The sequence below is a fragment of the Chlorocebus sabaeus genome, chromosome 17 (genome assembly GCF_047675955.1).
Source record: "Chlorocebus sabaeus isolate Y175 chromosome 17, mChlSab1.0.hap1, whole genome shotgun sequence".
Classification (NCBI taxonomy): Eukaryota; Metazoa; Chordata; class Mammalia; order Primates; family Cercopithecidae; genus Chlorocebus; species Chlorocebus sabaeus.
The window spans coordinates 59,391,999-59,398,677 of record NC_132920.1 but is presented as its reverse complement, the minus strand read 5'-3'; the positions used below and the strand labels follow the sequence as shown (position 1 = coordinate 59,398,677).

General features: G+C 43.2%; 1 pseudogene; it reads left to right on the top strand.

Moving 5' to 3' along the window:
- Positions 1-2,436: 2,436 nt before the first annotated feature.
- Positions 2,437-5,641, top strand: LOC103244004 (protein RCC2 pseudogene; annotated as a pseudogene).
- Positions 5,642-6,679: the final 1,038 nt, after the last annotated feature.

Below are 6,679 nucleotides of genomic sequence, written 5' to 3'. Positions count from 1 at the left end.
ATAAGTATCAGTAACAGTAGGTCCATGGGAATTTCCAGACAGAAATTTCCACAGAGCTAGAACCATTCTCTTTATGGGTTCTTGTCTGCCTCAGATGGCATCCATTACAGTGGGGAATGTATTCATAGTCAGAAAGTTTTGCTATCTCCATGCTCCTAGTTTCTAGAAAATCACTTGCCTCATTGTGAATGTTCCCAAGTTCTTCACCTCCAGCCCACCTTCTCCATCTCCACCCCACAGTTTCCGCCCTACCATCATCTGGCTGACTCCTGTACTTTCCATTCTTGCCAGCTTTGTAACCTGCCCTTTCCTGGTCAGGGCACTTTCCTGATCGTGGCACACTGCCTATGCTCTGTCCCTCTTCTCAGGCTTTCCCACTGAATGTGAGTTGCTTGACTATTTTGATGTTGACTATTTTATTCACCACTCCATCCCAAGAACCTAAGCATGTAACAGGTGACCAACAAATATTTGCCAAATAAACAAATAAGGTATTCATTGCTGTTCCTGCTTTTAAGACAACTTGGTTTCAGATGAATGCTTCAAAATACTAAGATAGCCAAGTCTCAGGTCTTGTCAGTGTTAGATAAGTTCCAGGATGTGGCTTATCCAAAGACTATGTAGTGAACTCTATAGCACCCTTCATGTTTATGTTTGAAAATGGTTGCCATTTTAGGGATTTAAAAGATGAAGCTACATTTTATATTATGACTCAGAAAGAAATGGTCAGGTTTTTCATTTCTCCATAATTTTCTACACCCTTTATCAGATATGGCACATCAGTAGTCCTCTCCAACAAAGGCGTAGCCTATCTGTTTTTATCATGTCATCAAAGAACTGGAGGTTGGATAAGCATTTGAACTTCAATGGCTTGCTTCTTGCATTGTAAAGTAACCATGTGGGTGCAACTTCAGTTTATTCTGTATCATTTATAAACCAACAAGACGGTGAAATGTCCTGAGGCTGCAAAAAGTAGCTGAGAGTAAACTGTAAGACAGATCTGTTTTAAAATACAGGGTCTTCCTTCCCTTTGACAAGGAGAAGAAATTTCATCTATCTGTAAGTCTGGCTCTTATGGTTGTTAAAACTGATGCAAGGATGACCTCCATATTTATTTCATTAAAATCCCCTGAAACTTCTTTTAATATCTGTGTCTAAAAAAGTTTCACTCTTTGGAGATTACATTATGAAGTAAATTTTATCTGAAAGCTAATTCCAAAAGAACACATTTTGGCTTGGCTCATCTTCAATGTAATAAATAACCTAAAAAGAATCACTAATGTCATATTTTCAGATGTTTTTATCAAGATAATATATAAGTAGAATTTTTCAAAACTACTATAAGTAGTCAAGATAATGTTTATGCAGTGGTCAAATTTAATTTAAGCTAGAGGTCTACGCAACAGTCTGAATGGTATTGTGAACTTAGAAATAACAGTAGAGATCTTCTCCAGGAGCAATGACTGAATTTATACACTCTTTGGTAAGTGGTTACTTCGTGTTGGGCATTGCCTTGTGCTCATGATGTACAATTCATTCATTGATTTATAAATGCTTTCAAAAATATGCCTTGAATATAGATATGCCAGGCACAATTCTAGATGCTGATGATGAACAAGTCACACATGGTCCCTGCCACTAAGTAGCTTACATTATGTGATGGAGGGAGTTGTAAAATATAGACATATAAGAAACATGTGCTTCAGACTAATCTTCTTCAAAGAGCAACCCTAAGATAAATAGCAAACTTTTCAACAAAAATTAAGAAAGCAGAAGTCAATGGAATGATATTTTTAAGTGCTAAAAGAAAAAAAAAAAAAAAAGCCCTGCTAGTCTAGAATTCTATATTCTAAAATAATTTTCAAAAATTTTAGCAAACCAAAGACATTTTCAGTCAATTAAAAGTTGGGTAAAGTTGTCATTAGCAGACCTGCAATACAAGAATTATTAATGTAAGTTCTCCAGGTTGAAAGTTCTCCAGGTTATATATATATATATAATTTTATATATTATTTACATTCTATATTTTGTATATGTAATATATATTATATGTTAATAATATATGTATTTTTTTGAGACAGGGTTTTGCTCTGTCACCTAGGCTGGAGTGCAGAGGCAGGACCATAACTCACTACAGCCTTGATATCTCAGGCTCAAGCAATCCTCCTGCTTCAGCCTCCCTAGTAGCTGGGACTACAGGCATGTATCACCACACCCAACTAATTTATTTTCATTTTTATTTTTTGTTTTAGTATTTAGTATAGATGAGGTTTCACTATGTTGCCCAGGCAAGTCTTGAACTCCCAAACTCAAGTGTTTTTCCCTCCTTGGCCACTGAAAGTGCTGGGGTTACAGACATGAATCACTGTCTTGCCCCCATACTTAAAATAAATTTTTATTTTATCTTTTACATTCTTTAAAGCAGCAACAACAATCATGTCGTGTAGGGTTTGTGTCATTTGTGAATGTAAAATATTAAAAACAATATCACAAAGGCAGGAGGAAAGTATATGGAGCTAAAGTATTTTGAAGTTTTTGCACTACTCATGAAGTGGTGAAATTACTAATTTAAGGTAAATTATACTTAGTCCGGAATGAGATGCATATTACAATCGTTAAATTATGTTTTATATTCACTAGAAGTATAATTCAAAAATGTTTAAGAACTAACGGAAAAAGCAAAATGGAATGCTAAAAAATACTTCACTAATTAAACAGACGTCAAGAAAGCATCATCAAAGGAGCAAAAAACAGACAATAGAGACGAAAAGCAACATAGTAGACTTATACCCAAATATATTAGTAATTACATTAAATGTAAGTGGATTAAATACTATAATTGAAAAACCAAGCTTGCCAGAGTGGATTTTAAAAATTATCCCAAATAACCGCCTGCTTGTAAGATACACATTAAATCTAAGGACACAGATAGGGTGAAAGTCAAAGGATGGTAAACTTATACCTTGCAAACACTAACCAAAGGAAAGCTGGCACAGCTATGTTACAAACAGACAAAGTGTACTTTAAGACAAAGAGTAATACTAGATATATAGAGAGTGACATTTCATGATAAAAAGGGTCAATTCAACAGGAAAACACAATTCTAAATGTATACGCATCTAATAATATATCTTTAAAATATATAAAACAAGAATTGTTTAAACTAGAAAAATTCACAATCATATATGTAGATTTAAAACTATCTCTCTCTGTAACTGATAAAATAAGAAGACAAAAAGGCAATATCCCAAAACTGCAGCATATATTCTTTTTCAATCAGACCTGGCAAAACCCATCAGCCTTAGATGATGAGAGGGCACTTTGACTAAAGTATTGATATTAAACCAAATGAAAGTCACCTGAATTATGATAATATATTCTGGGAGTAACACAGGCACTCTGTTAAGCCTAGGGAAATCCATAAAAATGAGGTGCAGCCTTTTCCTTCAATGAACTCATACTTTAATAATAATAATAATGATAACCAGGGTTTACACAGCAGGTTTTGTGTGCAAGCAACTATTTCAAATGCTTTATTTGTATTAATTCCCCCAAGAACCCAGTGAGGTGGGTTATTATCTCCCATTTCACAGATGACAAAACCGAGGCACTGAGAAGCCAATCACTTCATCAAAGGTCAACCCGGCTAATAAGTGCTAGATCTGGGATTTGAACCCAGGGTTCTGGCGCTCTCCCATGTTCTTATTTCCGTTAGCCCTCTTTGAGAGTGAGCACTTCTTTCCTTACCAGGATTTAGTGTTGAGTAGAAGCACTTCGGAAAGCGTATCTGGTGAGTGGGCTGAAGCCCTCGTCTGGGCCGGAAAAAAAAAAAAAAAAAAAAAAAAAAAAGGCCCTCAGATCCATCTTTTAGTTGCTTCTCTTCGTTTTCTCTCTGCGGTTTCTCATCGCTCCAATCAGCGGCGACCAGGCCCAGGAAGAAGGCGGCGGCGGCGGCCTGGGAGGAGCCGAGCTCGGGCAACTGCACCGCTGGCGCCGGGCCCAGGAAGCGCGGCGGCCCAGCAGGCAGGAAGCGCGAGCGGCCCGAGCGCTGCAGTAGCGGCAGTGGCTGCGGCTGCAGCGGTGACTAGGACCGCCTGGAGCTTCACTGGGCCCCCGGCAGGGGCAAGCGCGCGGGGCGCCAAGGAGCGCGTCAAACTTGAAGGGTCAAAGTGTAATGGGCAGTTTTTGATTTGGGGGGCAACCAACTGGGACATGATTGGTGAAGAGGAGTGCCTAAACAGCAAGCTGCTTACCGCAATCTCGGCCAGAATGTGTGGGGCCCCACAGGTATGGGTGCCTGGCGGGGGTCCGGGTACCGACAGCGGTCTCGGGTTCCTGTGCTGGGCACAGCCTCCTCATCACCACTGAAGGGAAGCTGTGGAAATGAGAAGGGGCAGCTGGGACATGGCGATAGGAAGAGAGTAGAGGCCTCCAGACTCATCGAGAGTTTCTGCCATGAAGTTATCATGTCTGCAGCATGAAGGCGGAACTACACCTTGGCCTTGACAGAAACGGGCTCCGTGTTTGCGTTTGAAGAGAACAAGATGGGGCAGCTGGGCCTTGCCAACCAGACAGACTGTCCGCAGCCCCGTGTAGATAATGTATAACGGCCGGCATTTACTAAAATGGCCTGTGGGGCTGAATTCAGTATGATAATGGACTGAAAAGGAAACCTCTATTCCTTTGGGTGGCCTGAATATGGTCAGCTGGGACACAACTCGGATGGGAAGTTCATCTCCCGGGCACAGCGGATAGAGTACGACTGCGAACTGGTACCCCCGCCAGTGGCCATCTTCATCGAGAAGACAGATTCTGCCTGTACCAAAAGGTGGTTGTGCGAGACGTGGCCTGTGGTGCTAACCACACGCTAGTCCTGGACTCCCAGAAGCGAGTCTTCTCCTAGGGCTTCGGTAGCTATGCCCGGTTGGGCCACGCAGAGCAAAAGGACGAGATGGTCCCCCACCTGGTGAAGCTGTTTGACTTCCCTGGGCGTGGGGTGTCCCAGATCAATGCTGGTTACACCTGCTCCTTGGCCCTCAGTGAAGTGGGTGGTCTGTTTTTCTGGGGGGCCACCAACACCTGCCGTGAATCTGCCATGTACCCGAAAGCAGTGCAGGACCTCTGTGGCTGGAGAATCTGGAGCCTGGCTTGTGGGAAGAGCAGCATCATTGTGGCCGCCGATGAGAGCACCATCAGCTGGGGCCCAACACCGACCTTCGAGGAACTGGTCTACGGAGACCTCAAGTCTTCCACTGCAGCCCGGGAGGTGAAGACTCTGGATGACATTTTCTCAGAGAAGGTCGCCTTGGGCTACTCACACTCCTTGGTGATAGCAAGAGACGAAAGTGAGACCGAGAAAGAAAAGATCAAGAAACTGCCAGAATACAACCCCGAACCCTCTGGATGCTCCCGGAGACTCCTCCGACTCCACACCTCTCGCAGCAGCTGTCATTTCCATATGCATTGGGACGTGAGGTCAAACAAGGAATTTAAAAAAGCAAAAGTTGACCGAAGATGCATTTTTGTTTGGACTCTCTGAGGTTCCGTTTTACAAGTGATCCAATCTTACCTTTTTTTTTTTCTGTATGTTTTCCAAAGTACGTTTTTTCCCCTTGATGTCGATTTAAAATACTTGCTAATAGTTGACTTATTCCTACAAAAGAGGCAGAAACTTTGAGCAATGTAGGTTTTTTTTAAAGCTTTTTCTTTCTTCCTCTCCTGAATACACTCCCCAAAACACCCCTTTCCAATTATAATTAGCATTGCGATCCAAGCAGATGCTACATGGAAGAGGAATTGCCATTTACTCAAAAAAAAAAAAAAAAAAAAAGAAAAAGAAAAAAAAAAAAATGTCCCTTACAAGAACCGGCAGCAGCTAGGCAAAGTCAGTTCCTTGCCGGCCCGCCTCCATCCAAAAATCATGCTCGCGTGCTTCGGAAGCGGGTCACTCCTTTCCTGCTTTTTCTTGCAGATCGTACTAGGCCGGTGTCGGTTCTGTTTCTCCCCTTGGCGGCCTGTACGCCCACAGCCTTCTGGCTGCTACACTGTAGAATCTGCCCTGTCCCCGGTGATGGGGGATTGGGAGTCTGTGTTTAGCCTTTTATATCTACCTCAGCTGTTAACGAAGTCCAAATGAAAATCAGGTGATGGTGGAACCATGAGGCCTTGGAGGTGGGGCAGAGGTGGGAACATTTGTATCAGTTGAGTCGGCTTCGTGGCTTCCTGTGGAGCCAGGGCAGAGCCTTGCTACGCGCACTCGCCACTTAGAGACTGATCAGCCAGCAGTCAAGTGGATTCTCCAGTCCTTGCAAGAAGGATCAGCCCTTTCCATAGCAGCGCTGACCACCCTGTGCCTTGGCCTCCTTTTCTACCCCGCCTACATCCTGCCTTGCACTGGCCGTCCTGTTGCTGAGACTCGGGGTACCGTTCTGCTGACTCAGCTCCCTTTAGTCACGTCTGCTTGGCTCTGGTACCAAATAGTTGGGATTACTGAAGAGTCCCCTTCCTTGAGTGTCAGCCTGGATGCTGTGACTGCCACCCGCGTCCCCGTCAAGTGCCTGAACTCGCCGCCGTGTGCGCTGTGCTGAGTGAGTTATGAGGTGCCTTTTCTGGAACCCTCCTCTCGCCTGGACCCAAGAGAGGTGACAGCTCTGGCTGGGGTTCTTGGTTTCGAGAGGGT